At 41.3% G+C, this 15777-nt stretch overlaps 1 protein-coding gene across 1 annotated transcript in view; it reads left to right on the forward strand.

Annotated features, from left to right (window-relative positions):
* The first annotated feature begins 517 nt into the window (after positions 1 to 517).
* The window catches only part of ctbp2a (C-terminal binding protein 2a), a 136949-nt gene continuing 121689 nt past the window's right edge, over positions 518 to 15777 (forward strand). The window contains exon 1 of the mRNA XM_024427580.2: positions 518 to 801. The gene's annotated coding sequence lies outside the window, so the exon portion shown is untranslated. The remainder of the gene's footprint in view (positions 802 to 15777) is intronic.

Genomic DNA, 15777 nt, shown 5'->3' on the forward strand with positions numbered 1-15777 from the left:
TGGCGGCACTGGTGTCGATGTAATTGAGGTAATATGTACATGTAGGTAGAATTATTAAAGTGGCTATGCATAGATAATAACAATAGCTGCGTTATTGGTAAAACATTAAGCCTATGTGATATGTTCACCCCCCTTCTACTTCTACTTTTGTATTCATCTGATCAGTCCAATGGGACTGGGAAATAAATATCCGCTAATCTAATTCATTAATACTAACACTGATTAATCTGCTTGGATGCAGACATGTCCATACTCGCCCCTCACATGACACTGAGATTGAGGGCCAATAGGGATGATGTCATCAAACATATTTGGAGCATTGTCTTTATGGCTATTTGTTTGTTCACATTGGTTAGAAATGTATCTGTCCTTATCTGATATATGGGTGATCCATTGACCTGTGTGAGTGTGTGTGTTAAAAGGGAGGCGAGGCGCGCTCGTAAGCGCCATTGGTTTGTATGGGCCAAAGCCCCGCCTCATTAAAAAGGCGAGAGAAAAAAGGAAAAGAAACTGCTACACACCCCTCTCTCAATTCTTGCAGGAGGGATATAATAGGAAGGAGTGTGTAGGCTTACAAACGGTGCCGCAATCAAGCATAGGATATTTTAGAGGAAAAAGCAACATTAGGAATCAATTATTTCTGCTACGGAGATCGGTCCCGTTGCTCTAGGATTTAAGTTTTTGTGGCATCTAAAGGTGGATCCATTAATATCGAACAGGAAGCGGTCTTGTAGAGCGTATGATGCTATTTTCGGACGCATAAAGCCACCGTTTGAACTTCTCAATAAACATCTGATCGAGGTAGGACGAAATAATTTTCTAATGATTTCGAAAACCTCAGTTGTTCAACCGGTGTAGTTTTGAAAGCGATCTTTGTCGCTTGTTGGTGCCCATGTGTGTCTGCGCCATCAAGAAGTGGAGTGACTAGAGAGGGAATTGTGGTGTGCGCAATTCTGAGGACATCTTTAGTGAAAGGGAAAAAATTGCATTAGTAAAGACATAATGCTATTGTGGCTACGTCCTGTCAGTAAAATAATCAACTATGACCCTCAGTCATACCAACACAACAACCAACTTTGGAACTCCAACAGATTTAATAGAATAATAGGTGAATAAGAGAGAACAGAAGAAGGATTCCATTTTAATTGGCAGCGCCAATTTCAACACGTTGAGGAAGTCTGTTTTAGCCGTTTCACATTATATGATTGGATAGAAAAAAAGTTATTTAGAAAAAAGTTATATCTCAAATCATTTCAATAGTCCATGAAAACAGATAAGTGTCACCATTGCAGTAGTTGAGCTTTACTTTAAAGGGGCAATCAGAAGTTGCTACATACATGTTTGGATCATAAATTAATATGTACCCATTGATTCTTGAAGAATATAACTCATAAATGCCTCATGAGCATAATTCAACTGTCGTTCCCCATCAGAAACCAAAATATAAGCTTGCTTTACACCATTTGTAAAAAAATGCTAATATAAACAAACACTGTATAGCCTCAACATGGTTCAAACGATACGTTTTATATCATGAATCCTTGCATCTATAGCTCTGTCTATGAATTTTAGAGTGGTTACATTTCTCCAGCCCCATCCCTCAGCTTTTTACAGAAACCATGGTCGGAAGGTCGCTTTGTTTCAGCTGCTGATTGGCCCTTTAACTTGAGGTTTACAAGTTAGATCTCTCTCTCCCTCCCACTCTGTCTCTCAGTTTTATAGCATGCATCTACTGCATACTTCACAGATGGAAGCAGGTAGTTTGATTTTAGAGGGCCACATCTCTTCTTCCAAGGCCCTTGGATTCAGTTTTTGTCATTGATATTACAAAAGTATCCCACATAATCACTGAAAACTTATCATGTAAGGAATTCAGACTCTCTTCATACAATGATTACTGTTGTAGGTGCAAAGCAACAGGAGCTCTAGTCTCTCTCCATTCCCCCAACTTCACAATTTGTCATTATCGTGTTAAAGGGCCTGGTGGGGATTGGTATGAAAAGATAACCTTTTTTCAATTTGGAGGCTTAAGTGGAAGGAAGGTCCTTGGGAGAGGGTTCTTTTGTTTTGGCGTGGAAGGAGTGGGGACTGTGGCTGTATGCAGATGTGCTGCTGGTAACTAACATCTGCTCTCCCTGTGGGCATTGTCATGGCGCCAGCCTGTGGTGAAAAGGCCCCTTCAGTAAAGCCCTAATGACCCTGCTGCCCTTTCCTCTCTAGGGGAAACACTTTGGAATGAACTTGAGACCTCTGTTACCTTGCCCTATTTAAGTCTTTTAGGGTGGGTCAAGAGCAGATTTCCGCAATATGCGGCCTGCGGGTCTGTGATTTTTATTTGGCCCCCCAGGTTTTCTGAGCAAGTTCTTTATTTTTATTTACAGTGCCTTCACAAAGTATTCATACCCCTTGACTTATTCCACATTTTGTTGTTACAGGATTCAATATATTTTTGTTCCACCCATCTACACACAATACCCCATAATGACAAAGTTAAATATAATATTATTAGACATTTTTGCAAATGTATTAAATTAAATATAAATATCTAATTTACATAAGTATGCTAACCCTTGAGTCAATACTTTGTAGAAGCACCTTTGGAAGCGATTACAGTTTTGAGTTTTTCTGGGGAAGTCTCCAAGAGCTTTCCACATCTGGGTTGTGCAACATTTGCCCATGATTTTTTCCCGAATTTTTCAAGCTCTGTCAAATTGATTGTTGATCATTGCTAGAGAACCATTTTCAGTTCTTGCCATCGATGTTCAAGCAGATTTAAGTCAACTGTAACTCGGCTAGCGCTGTTGTGGTGACCGTATTACCGCCACACTGGCGGTCACGAGTCATGAAGGCAGCCAAATTCCATGCAAATTGAAAATCTAATCACACACTTCATAAGAGCCACTTCATAAGAGCTCATGTTGCACAACAATTCTATAGGCTATGCAATTGTGTGAGAAACCGGAGAGATGGCCTCTATTAAAAAGGGGAGGATCCCATTAGATTTTTATAGGCTAAGCCTACTATTTTTATTTCCTAATATTAAGCACATTGCTTATTTTTACAACAGGAGTGTAGCCTACCTGACTGGCATGAAAATGAACCACAGGAAAAGCATCCTCCATTCGCTTTTTAAGTGCGTAGATGACAGTCATTTTCCCCCCTGCCCCTGTTTCGAGACAGGTGCATGATAATGATCTATTCGAAATCAAAATAAATTTCACACACATTATTTCGTATATGTAAACACAAGATTAAATCAAGAATAGTCTGATGGGGGAGCGGTTTGGGTGCTTCCACATTGCATTTTTGTCCCACCCCCAGTTTTATAATTGGAATGTGATACAAAACGAAGCAAGGGTGTGCTTTAGGACCATGCGGACGCCTCCAAGCGGTTGGGTAGGCTGTCAGGATTATTTATCCGACTGGGGGGGATATACAGTGGGGCAAAAAAGTATTTAGTCAGCCACCAATTGTGCAAGTTCTCCCACTTAAAAATATGAGAGGCCTGTAATTTTCATCATAGGTAGACTTCAACTATGACAGACAAAATGAGGGGGAAAAAAAGAAAATCACATTGTAGGATTTTTAATTTATTTATTAGCAAATTATGGTGGAAAATAAACTTTTGTTATTGACCAAATACTTATCTCAATACTTTGTTATATACCCTTTGTTGGCAATGACAGAGGTCAAATGTTTTCTGTAAGTCTTCACAAGGTTTTCACACACTGTTGCTGGTATTTTGGCCCATTCCTCCATGCAGATCTTCTCTAGAGCAGTGATGTTTTGGGGCTGTTGCTGGGCAACACGGACTTTCAACTCCCTCCAAAGACTTTCTATGGGGTTGAGATCTGGAGACTGGCTAGGCCCCTCCAGGACCTTGAAATGCTTCTTACGAAGCCACTCCTTCGTTGCCCGGGCGGTGTGTTTGGGATCATTGTCATGCTGAAAGACCCAGCCACGTTTCATCTTCCATGCCCTTGCAGATGGAAGGAGGTTTTCACTCAAAATCTCACGATACATGGCCCCATTCATTCTTTCCTTTACACGGATCAGTCGTCCTGGTCCCTTTGCAGAAAAACAGCCCCAAAGCATGATGTTTCCACCCCCATGCTTCACAGTAGGTATGGTGTTCTTTGGATACAACTCAGCATTCTTTGTCCTCCAAACACGACGAGTTGAGTTTTTACCAAAAAGTTATATTTTGGTTTCATCTGACCATACGATATTCTCCCAATCTTCTTCTAGATCATCCAAATGCTCTCTAGCAAACTTCAGACGGGCCTGGACATGTACTGGCTTAAGCAGGGGGACACATCTGACACTGCAGCATTTGAGTCCCTGGCGGCGTAGTGTGTTACTGATGGTAGGCTTTGTTACTTTGGTCCCAGCTCTCTGCAGGTCATTCACTAGGTCCCCCCATGTGGTTCTGGGATTTTTGCTCACCGTTCTTGTGATCATTTTGACCTCACGGGGTGAGATCTTGCGTGGAGCCCCAGATCTAGGGAGATTATCAGTGGTCTTGTATGTCTTCCATTTAATTATTCCCACAGTTGATTTCTTCAAACCAAGCTGCTTACCTATTGCAGATTCAGTCTTCCCAGCCTGGTGCAGGTCTACAATTTTGTTTCTGGTGTCCTTTGACAGCTCTTTGGTCTTGGCCATAGTGGAGTTTGGAGTGTGACTGTTTGAGGTTGTGGACAGGTGTCTTTTATACTGATAACAAGTACAAACAGGTGTCATTAATACAGGTAACGAGTGGAGGACAGAGGAGCCTCTTAAAGAAGAAGTTACAGGTCTGTGAGAGCCAGAAATCTTGCTTGTTTGTAGATGACCAAATACTTATTTCCCACCATAATTTGCAAATAAATTCATTAAAAATCCTACAATGTGATTTTCTGGATTTTTTCATTTTTTCTGTCATAGTTGAAGTGTACCTATGATGAAGTGGGAGAACTTGCACAATTGGTGGCTGACTAAATACTTTTTTGCCCCACTGTATATACATACAGTTGAAATCAGAAGTTTACATACACTTAAGTTGGAGTCATTAAAACTAATTTTTCAGTAATTGTTCCAACAATTGTTTGCAGACAGATTATTTCACTGTATCTGAATTCCAGTGGGTCAGAAGTTTACATACACTAAGTTGACTGTGGCCATCACAAATCCCTGACCTCAATACCATAGAAAATATGTGGGCAGAACTGAAAATGCGTGTGCGAGCAAGGAGGCCTACAAACCTGACTCAGTTACACCAGCTCTGTCAGTGGAAATGGGCCAGAATTCACTCAACTTATTGTGGGAAGCTTCTGGAAGGCTACCGGAAACGTTTGACCCAAGTTAAACAATTTTAAAGGCAATGCTACCAAATGCTAATTGAGTGCATGTAAACTTCTGACCCACTGGGAATGTGATGATAGAAATCAAAGCTGAAATAAATCATTCTCGCTTCCATTATTCTGACATTTCACATTTTTTAAATAAAGTGGTGATCCTAAATGACCTAAGACAGGAATTTTATGAGGATTAAATGTGTATGTATGTTAACTTCCGACTTCAACTGTATATAACGTAGGTTCGTGATGTAATGACTCCACGTAAAATTTGTCGCTACACCTGCAACAGCATTCCTAACCTAGCCCACAATGTCTGCTGTGTGGATCGAGCAGTCACAAATCGAGCAGTCATTTGAAAGAGTAAGAACATTTCAGCGAGACAACTCAGGCGAAATCCATTAATGCCAAAATAATGAAATGAATTTTCCTTGACAATCAACCGTTCTCTGTCGAGGGTGATGTTGTCTTTCACGACTAGTCGAGCACCGGTACACACTAACGTTACCAAGTGTGCTATTGTTCAAATCAAATTGTATTAGTCACATGCGCCGAATACAACATACAATAAAATTTGATCTGAACAATAGCGCACTTGGTAATATTAGTGTGTAGCGGTGCTTTTACCTTACAGTGAAATACTTACTTAAGAGCCTCTAACCAACCATGCAGTTTAAAAAACATCCAGATAAGAATTAGAGATAAAAGTAACTAAAGAGCAACAGTAAAATGATAATTGCGAGACTATAAACAGGGGTACCGATACAATGTGTGGGTGCACCGGTTAGAATGTACGTGATGGTAGAGTTATTAGAGTGAATATGCATAGATGACTACAGAGAGTGCGAACCTCTCTCAATGGTGCAGCTGTATAACATTTTGAGGATCTCAGGACCCATGACAAATCTTTTCAGTCTCCTGAGGAGGAATAGGTGTTATCGTGCCCTCTTCACGACTGTCTTGGTGTGCTTGGACCATGTTAGTTTGTTGGTGATGTGGACACCAAGGAACTTGAAGCTCTCAACCTGCTCCCCGTGAAGCTCTCAACCTGCTCCCCATCGTTGAGATTTGGGGCGTGCTCGGTTCTCTTTTTCCTGTAGTCCACAATCATCTCCTTTGTCTTGATCACGTTTAGGGAGAGGTTGTTGTCCTGACACCACACGGTCAGGTCTCTGACCACCCTATAGGCTGTCTCGTCGTTGTCGGTGATCAGTCCTACCACTGTTATGTCATCGGCAAATTTAATGATACTGTTGGAGTCATGCCTGGCCATGCAGTCATGAGTGAACAGGGAGTAGAGGAGGGGACTGAGCATGCACCACTGAGGGGCCCCTGTGTTGAGGATCAGTGTGGCGGATGTGCTACCTACCCTTACCACCTTGGAACGGCCCTTCAGGAGGTCCAGGGTCCTGTTGCAGAGGGAGGTGTTTAGTGCCTGTGTCCTTAGCTTATTGATGAGCTTTGAGGGCACTATGGTGTTGAACGCTGAGCTGTAGTCAATGAATAGCATTCTCACATAGGTGTTCATTCGTCCAGGTATGAAGTGCAATAGAGATTTTATCATCTCTGGATCAGTTGGGGCGGTATGCAAATAGTGGGTTTATGGGATAATGGTGTTAATGTGAGCCATGACCAGCCTTTCAAAGCATTTAATGGCTACAGACGTGAGTGCTATGGGTCGGTAGTCATTTAGGCAGGTCACCTTAGTGTTCTTAGGCACAGGCACTATGGTGGTCTGCTTGAAACATGTTGGTGTTACAGACTCTGACAGGGAGAGGTTGAAAATGTCAGTGAAGACACTTGCCAGTTGGTCAGCGCATGCTCGCAGTACACGTCCTGGTAATCCGTCTGGCCCTTGGCCTTGTGAATGTTGACCTGTTAAAAGCTCTTACTCACATTGGCTGCGGAGAGCTTGATCACACAGTCTTCCAGAACAACTGGTGCTCCCATGCATGTTTCAGTGTTACTTGCCTCAAATCGAGCATAGAAGTAGTTTAGCTCGTCTGGTAGGCTCGTGTCACTGGGCAGCTCTTGCCTGTGCTTCCCTTTGTAGTCTGTAATGCTTTGCAAGCCCTGCCACATCCGACAAGCGTCAGAGCCGGTGTAGTACGATTCGATCTTAGTCCTGTATTGATGCTTTGCCTGTTTGATGGTTCATTGGAGGGCATAGCATCATTTCTTATAAGCTTCCGGGTTAGGTTCCCACTCCTTGAAAGTGTCAACCCTAGCCTTTAGCTCAGTGTGAATGCTGCCTGTAATCCATGGCTTCTGGTTGGTCGACCGATTATGATTTTTCAACGCCGATACCGATTATTGGAGGACCCAAAAAATCCGATACCGATTTATTTAAAAAAAAAAAAGTTTTGTTTGTGATAATGACAATTACAACAATACTGAATTAACACTTATTTTAACTCAATATAATACATCAACAAAATCAATTTGGCCTCAAATAAATAATGAAACATTTTCAATTTGGTTTAAATAATGCAAAAACAAAGTGTTGGAAAAGAAAGTAAAAGTGCAACATGTGCCATGTAAAAAAGCTAACGTTTAAGTTCCTTGCTCAGAACATATGAAAGCTGGTGGTTCCTTTTAACATGAGTCTTCAATATTCCCAGTTAAGAAGTTGTAGTTATTATAGGACTATTTCTCGCTCTACCATTTGTATGTCATTAACCTTTGACAATTGGATGTTCTTATAGGCACTTTAGTATTGCCAGTGTAACAGTATAGCTTCCGTCCCTCTCCTTGCTCCGACCTGGGCTCGAACCAGGAACACAACGACAACAGCCACCCTCGAAGCAGCGTTACCCATCACTCCACAAAAGCCACGGCCCTTGCAGTGCAAGGGGAACAACTTCTCCAAGTCTCAGAGCGAGTGACGTTTGAAACGCTATTAGCGCGCACCCCGCTAACTAGCTAGCCATTTCACATCGGTTACACCAGTCTAATCTCGGAAGTTGATAGGCTTGAAGTCATAAACAGCTGCTAGCAAACGCATGAAAGTGCTTCTTGAATAAATGCTTACGAGCCTGCTGGTGGCTACCATCGCTCAGTCAGACTGCTCTATCAAATCATAGACTTAGTTATAACATGATAACACACAGAAATACGAGCCTTAGGTCATTAATATGGTCGAATCCGGAAACTATCATCTCGAAAACAAGACGTTTATTCTTTCATCTAATGGGTGGTCTAAGTCTAAATATTCCTGTTACATTGAAGGTTGTGCAATGTTATGTCATAATTACATAAAATTCTGGCAAATTAGGCAGCCCAAACTGTTGCATATACACTGACTGCGTGCAATTAATGCAAGAGAAGTGACACAATTTCACCTGGTTAATATTGCCTGCTATCCTGGATTTCTTTTAGCTAAATACAATACGCACCGCATCGATTATATGCAACGCAGGACACGCTAGATTAACTAGTGATTATGATTGATTGATTAAAAAATAAAAATAAAAATAAAAGTTTAATGCTAGCTAGCAACTTACCTTTGCTTACTGCATTCGCGTAACAGGCAGTCTCCTTGTGGAGTGCAATGAGAGACAGGTGGTTAGAGCGTTGGACTGTAAGGTTGCAAGATTGAATCCCCCGAGCTGACAAGGTAAAAATCTGTCGTTCTGCCCTTGAATGAGGCAGTTAACCCACCGTTCCTAGGCCATCATTGAAAATAAGAATGTGTTCTTAACTGACTTGCCTAGTTAAATAAAGATTAAATAAAGGTGTAAAAAAAATAGGCCAAATCGGTGTCCAAAAATAAGCTTGAAATCGTCCCGAATTAATCGGCCATTCCGATTAATCGGTCGACCTAGTATGTACGTAAGGTCACTGTGGGGAAGACATCATTGATGCACTTATTGATGAAGCCAATGACTGATGTGGTGTATCCCGGAACATATTCCAGTCTGTGCTAGCAAAACAGTCCTGTAGCTTAGTGTTTGCCTCCTCTGACCACTTTTTTTATTGACCTAGTCACTGGTGCTTCCTGCTTTAATTTTCGCTTGTAAACAAGAATCAGGAGGATAGAATTATTGTCAGATTTGACAAAAATCAAGAGATTTGTATGTGTCTCTGTGTGTGGAGTAAAGGTGGTCCAAGAGGTTTTTTTTCCCCCTCTGGTTGCATATTTAACATACTGATAGAAATTTCGTCAAACTGATTTAAGTTTCCCTGCATTAAAGACCCTGGCTACTGGGAGCGCCATCCTCTGGATGAGCGTTCTCTTGTTTGCTTTTTGCGGAATACAGCTCATTCAATGCTGTCTTAGTGCCAGCCTCTGACTGTGGGGGTGTGTAAACAGCTACAAAGAATACAGTTGAGAACTCTCTCAGTAGGTAGTGTGGTCTACAGCTTATCATGAGATACTCTACCTCAGACGAGCAATAGCTCGAGACTTCCTGAGATATCGTGCACCAGCTGTTGTTTACAAAAATACATAGACCGTCGTCCCTTGTCTTACCAGACGCCTCTGTTCCATCCTGCTGGGACATCATATAACCAGCCAGCTCTATGTTGATATTGTCGTCGTTCAGCCACGACTCCGTGAAGCATCAAATGTTACAGCTTTTAATGTCCCGTTGGTAGTTTAATCTTCCCAATAACTATGTGATTTTATTCTCCAAAGATTAAACATTTGCTAGCAGAATGGAGGGAAATTGGGGGTTTATTCGATCGCCTACGAATTCTCAGAATTCCCATTACGCAGGTCACGGGGATCGGGGCCTGTTTCCGAGGAAGCAATATATCCTTCGCGTCGGGCTCGTCAGATTCATGAAAGGGAAAAAAACGATTCTGCTAGTCCGTGCTGAGTAATCGTACTCCTGATGTCTAGAAGTTATTTTCGGTCATAAGAGACGGTAGCGGCAACATTTTTGGTACACAATAAGTTTAAAGAAAAAAAAAAAAGAAAAAAACACAATCGGCTGGGGGCACGTAAAACGCATGCCTTCTCCGGCACCATCTTACCAGATGTTACCCTACCGGAGTTACACAGCAATTGCTTCACTGTTATTAGCTTCATGACATACTATGGAATGCCATTTGGAGCTATGCACGTCAAATAACACTATTTGACGTGTTAAATAAACTTTTAATTTGACACGTCAAATAACACAGTTCTATTATAGAATGTTGTGTGTTCTGAATTTGCCAGTGCAAGCCAAGCACCACCACTACTATCAGTAGCACTGTCAAATCTGTACAAAAAAGTCTGCAAACACTGGCCAAGAACAACATATTTACAATACCATGTTGGTAATAAAGCATTATTTGTTCTAACGCAACTTCTGGGGTAGCTTGCTTGCTCTAGCTTGGTACCTAGCTTGCACCAATACAACCAGCAAGAAACCAGTAGAAACTGCAGTCATTTTCACTATTCTTAGGAATGATTTTAGGAATCCTTGTGAGTAAGTATTGGCTAGGTAGCCACTTGTTGTTCGCCTACTGAAATTGAACTTCAGTTAATGAAAATAAATAGTTGGCCAGCTACTTAACCCTGTTGCCCAAAGCTAATATTATAAGCAGCCAGTTAGCTTCATCTGGCTAGTGAGGCTTGACCTGACCGGGCTATGTGTTGTGAAGCTAGGATTAGGCACAATAGTGGAATTTGTGGGGGTGCCTTCAAAATAAAAGTACCTATTTGACAGTGATGCATCTTTAGACTAGATAATGTTAAACACGGTTGGAATGTGAAGCAATGAAATGGGGTATCAGTCTACTTGGTGACACCCACAGAACACAACTGTGAAGAGTTTAGGCAAATATTAGCTTTGTAGCTCTTATCGTGGGACTGTGACTGTATGAAATATCCTCCCCAGTCAGCCAATTGTGTGAATTGACATTCATATTGCACTGTACAGCTTTACCTAAGGATAGGGGATCAATGAAATTGGGTATCAGTCTACTCAATTTCCAAGCTATTTTTTTTCCCAACGTCCTACTAAGTATGCCCCAATGCAATTCTAAAGTATAGTACATATAGTGGGATTTAAACAGATTTTTGTCAAATTAACAGTCTTTTGTTGATTTTATATAACATTCCAACCCCGTTTAGCATGATCTATTAAATTATGGCGTCCTTTGACTATTTCTATGCATTTGCATCTCCTGCCATTGACATACTTTTATTTAACGGCTGACGACGAAGTCCACTATTGTGGCTAATCTCTAATCCTTATTGTGGCTAGCTTCACATAGACATAGACCGCCATTAATCAACTAAGAACGGTCTTATAAATTAGGGTTATTTTAGATGATGACACCTAGCTATATTGTTAGCTAGCTAACTATAGCTACTGAAACAGATTATGTTGTTTTGCTTTGTTTTTGGGGAAGAACATTGTTTACATCCATGAGCTAGCTAGCTTTTTTTATGACCAGCACTGTAGGTGTGCTAGACAACTTTACCAGCATCATGGCATATGTATCGATGAATCGCTGTGACTTTGATGAAATACGAGTGATAGTGTAATCAATGTGTTATAACTAAGTAAACATTTTTATGAATGCGTTAATTATCATGTGATGTCAGTCATATTCAGGTCCTGATTGGTCAACAAGCTTATTTGACACGTCAAATCGTCTTATTTGACGTATCTTTTTTGACGTTCATGAACCCAAACAGCATTCCACAAACATCCTGGTTGAGAATTAAACAAATGAACAACGAAACTGCACAGCAAGTAAGTGAAAGAAATAGGTTTTGATTATGTTTTACTGGAAATGGGGACATACGTAAACACTTGGTTCACAAGAGATATCTTTGGACAACATCCAAAGTGTAATCAGTAGGCTTGGGCGTCATACCGTATACCGGGGTATTTGGAAATAGCCACGGGATGGTTTTTCAGTACCGTCAATACTGTTGAAACTATTTAATATAAAAAAAGTTTATAAAAAGTTTAATTTATACATTTACATATTTGTAGCATTTTAAGTAAATACCTGCAGTCAACATGTGCAATGCGTTAGGCGATAAAGCAGACCGTGTTCCTATTTCACCTGTCACATCATTTTACATTTTGAAGCTTACTTAGTTCCCCAGCACAGTTGAGCCAGTCACTTGTTTAACTTCGTATGGGCAGCGTCCCACCCGGCCAACATCCGGTGAAATTGCAGGGCGCCAAATTCAAACTACAGAATTATAAATATTTAACTTTCATAAAATCACAAATGTAACACATCAAAATAAAGCTTAACCTCTTGTTAATACAGCCTCTGTATCGGATTTCAAAAAGGCTTTATGGCGAAAGCACACCATGCGATTATCTGAGGACAGCGCCCCGCATACAAAACCATAAAAAACATATTTCAACCAGGCAGGTGCAACACGCAAGTCAGAAATAGTGATATAAAAATGCCTTACCTTTGATCTTCTTCTGTTGGCACTCCAAAAGGTCCCAGTTACATCACAAATGGTCCTTTTGTTCGATAATGTCCTTCTTTATATCCATAAAAATTCAGTTTAGCTGGCACGCTTCAGTCAATAATCCACCCAGTTTCACTCCATCAAAATGCAAACAAAATGAATCCCAAACGTTCCTAATAAACTTTTCCAAACAAGTCAAACAACGTTTATTATAAAATCTTAGGTACCCTAATACGTAAATAAATAATACAATTTAAGACGTAGAATATTTATTGTCTTTACCGGAGAAAAATACCAAAGAATGCTCTCTCATTCACGAGCTTGGAAACACTATAGCCAAAATGGGAGCCACCTAGAAAAACTACCATTTCTGGCTCATTTTTCCAAAAACCAGCCTGAAACTCTTTCTAAAGACTGTTGACATCTAGTGGAAGCCCTAGGAACTGCAACCTGGGAGGACTTTTCCTTATAATAAAAGTGACAGCCATTGAAAATAGTGGTAGGCTGAAAATAAAAATAATTTGTGATGGTTTGTCCTCGGAGTTTCGCCTGCCATATCAGTTATTTTATACTCACAGACATTATTTTAACAGTTTTAGAAACTTTAGTGTTTTCTATCCAAATCTACCAATTATATGCATATCCTAGCTTCTGGGCCTGAGTAACAGGCAGTTTACGTTGGGCACACTTTTCATCCAGACGTGAAAATACTGCCACCTACCCAAGAGAGGTTAAGTAATAATGTCCTCGAAGCCGGTGTTTGGCAGACATATTGTCACAGGTGTTGTTAGGCCTGAGATGAGGTCACATCTGTGACCAATCTGTATTCCCAGTCATCCATAGATTAGGGCCTAATGAATTTATTTCGATTGAGTGATTTCATTATATGAACTGTGATCTTTGAAATTGTTGCATGTTGCGTTTTATATATTGTGTAGCTTTCTGCTGTGTTTGAGAAGGCAAAACCCTTTTGGATTAGTTATTTGTACAGCTGCCACTGTTATCTTGATTTCTTTGTGTTCTTTTCTCCTCTCCGTTCTCACCCGTCTGCTCCTCCCCCCTCTTCTCCAATCAGGTCAGGCAGGCCTGTTGCCCTAGCGGCTCCAGAATCCACACAGACACAGCGTGCTCCTGGAGAGCCAGTACTGCATGCGTCAAAACTTTGTTCATTTGCACACATTGTTCACATTCGCTTGTAAATGTCCAAACTCAACAAAAATTACATTCGGTAGCACCTACCTATATACAGTATATCATAAAAGTGAGTACACCCCTCACATTTTTGTAAATATTTGAGTATATCTTTTCATGTGACAACACTGAAGAAATGACACTTTGCTACAATGTAAAGTGTACAGCTTGTATAACAGTGTAAATTTGCTGTCCCCTCAAAATAACTCCACACACAGCCATTAATGACTAAACCGCTGGCAACAAAAGTGAGTACACCCCTAAGTGAAAATATCCAAATTGGGCCCAATTAGCCACTTTCCCCTCCCCGGTGTCATGTGACACGTTAGTGTTACAAGGTCTCAGGTGTGAATGGGGAGCAAGTGTGTTAAATTTGGTGTCATCGCTCTCACACTCCCTCATACTGACTGGTCACTGGAAGTTCAACATGGCACCTCATGGCAAAGAACTCTCTGAGGATTTGAAAAAATAATTGTTGCTCTACATAAAGATGGCCTGGGCTATAAGAACATTGCCAAGAGCCTGAAACTGAGCTGCAGCACGGTGGCCAAGACCATACAGTGGTTTAACTGGACAGGTTCCACTCAGAATAGGCCTCGCCATGGTCGACCAAAGAAGTTGAGTGCACGTGCTCAGCGTCATATCTTTGGGAAATAGACGTATGAGTGCTGCCAGCATTGCTGCAGAGGTTGAAGGGGTGGGGGGTCAGCCTGTCAGCGCTCAGACCATACGCCGTACACTGCATCAAATTGGTCTGCATGGCTGTCGTCCCAGAAGGAAGCCTCTTCTAAAGATGATGGACAAGAAAGCCCGCAAAGTTTGCTGAAGACAATCAGACTAAGGACATGGATTACCTGAACCATGTCCTGTGGTCTGATGAGACTAAGATAAACTTATTTGGTTCAGATGGTGTCAAGCGTGTGTGGCGGCAACCAGGTGAGGAGTACAAAGACAAGTGTGTCTTGCCTACAGTCAAGCATGGTGTTGGGAGTGTCATGGTCTGGGGCTGCATGAGTGCTGCAAGCACTAGGGAACTACAGTTCATTGAGGGAACCATGAATGCCAACATGTAATGTGACATACTGAAGCAGAGCATGATCCACTCCCTTCGGAGACTGGGCCGCAGGGCATTATTCCAACATGATAACGACCCCAAACACACCATTGCCTTGCTAAAGAATCTGAGGGTAAAGGTGATGGACTGGCCAAGCATGTCTCCAGACCTAAACCCTATTGGCATCTGTGGGGCATCCTCAAACGGAAGGTGGAGGAGTGCAAGGTCTCTAACATCCACCAGCTCCGTGATGTCGTCATAGAGGAGTGGAAGATGACTAGTGGCAACCTGTGAAGCTCTGGTGAACTCCATGCCCAAGAGGGTTAAGGTAGTGCTGGACAATGATGGTGGCCACACAAAATATTGACACTTTGGGCCCAATTTGGACATTTTCACTTTTGTTGCCAGCAGTTGCCAGCGGTGTGTTGAGTTATTACGACGGGACAGCAAATTTACACTGTTATACAAGCTGTACACTCACTACTTTACATTGTAGCAAAGTGTCATTTCTTCAGTGTTGTCACATGAAAAGATATACTTAAATATTTACAAAAATGTGAGGGGTGTACTCACTTTTGTGATATACTGTATGTGTATAACTTAATGAGCTGGATTGCCTGTCTTTGCAATTAGTTTATTTTTGTTTGCATCTCGGTTGTATATTTAGCAAGCAGTTTCCATGCAAATTTGATATTACTTGTGCAAATTTTGTTAGCATTCTGGTAATAGATGCCCAATGGGCTTTTAAATTTTTTTGGGGCGCCCACTTCTATACTAAACCGGTAATACCGTAAATCCCGGTATGAGAGAAGGATGAT

Source organism: Oncorhynchus tshawytscha, linkage group LG01, assembly GCF_018296145.1.
Source record: "Oncorhynchus tshawytscha isolate Ot180627B linkage group LG01, Otsh_v2.0, whole genome shotgun sequence".
Lineage (NCBI taxonomy): Eukaryota > Metazoa > Chordata > Actinopteri > Salmoniformes > Salmonidae > Oncorhynchus > Oncorhynchus tshawytscha.